This window comes from Solanum tuberosum, unplaced genomic scaffold, assembly GCF_000226075.1.
Source record: "Solanum tuberosum cultivar DM 1-3 516 R44 unplaced genomic scaffold, SolTub_3.0 scf00742, whole genome shotgun sequence".
Lineage (NCBI taxonomy): Eukaryota > Viridiplantae > Streptophyta > Magnoliopsida > Solanales > Solanaceae > Solanum > Solanum tuberosum.
The window spans coordinates 1-1,110 of record NW_006239663.1 but is presented as its reverse complement, the minus strand read 5'-3'; positions in this window follow the sequence as shown (position 1 = coordinate 1,110).

The window sequence follows — 1,110 nt, the reverse complement described above, 5'->3', positions numbered from 1 at the left end:
GGTTATTAGCCCCAAAATATACCATTTATATTATTGGGCCCGTGCATAGCACGATATGTGTCTGTATATATATATCTCACAAATGGAAAAGTTCCAATCAAGGAAGCAACATATATCATTTACAAATGACTTAAAAAGCATTAAAAATTACAATAATTACCAATTTAAAATATTTAAAAGCTATGTAATAAAATAGGTTTACTCTCAGAATTCTATCAGGCTCACATATATTGGACAGAAAAAATAACACATATCATTTTAATATTTCCAAAAAAGTATTATAAATAATAATAATTAACAACTTAAAATATCTGAAAGACATTTTAAAAGGGTTAATTTTGTAATTTTATCCATATCACATAAATTAGGACAAAGTGACCAGTAATGTACATTATTTCAAAGTTACATAAAAAGATTATAGATCACAATAATTAATAACTTCTAACATTTTTTAAAAAATTATGAAAATTTGGATGACTCTCCAAATTTCATTTGTGTCACATAAATTGAGACAACAAAAATAACATATATTGGGTCTATTTTAATTTATTTTTCTTATTTTTTTATATTTAAAAATTATGTAAAAATACTATAAATCATAATAATTGACAACATAAAATATGTTTTAAAAAAAAATACAAAAAATTTCACTGATTCTTAAAGTAAATCTATCGTAAAAATACTATAAATCATGATAATTGACAACATAAAATATTTCAAAAATGTTGCATGTGGGTAGTCTTATAATGCCTTAAATAGCGTCAAAGAAAGTACAGGTTTGTGATAAAAAAACTTATTCCTTTATCCACGCAAATAATCGCTTCAAAAACTCGGTTATTATCCCGAAAACATACCATTTATATTATTGGGCCCGTGCATAGCACGATATGTATATATATGTATATCTCACAAATGGAAAAGTCTCAATCAAGGAAGCAACATATATCATTTACAAATGACTTAAAAAGCATTAAAAATTACAATAATTACCAATTTAAAATATTTAAAAGCTATATAATAACATAGGTTGACTCTCAGAATTCTATGAGGCTTACAAATATTGTGACAGAAAAAATAGCACATATCATTTTAATATTACCAAAAAAGTAT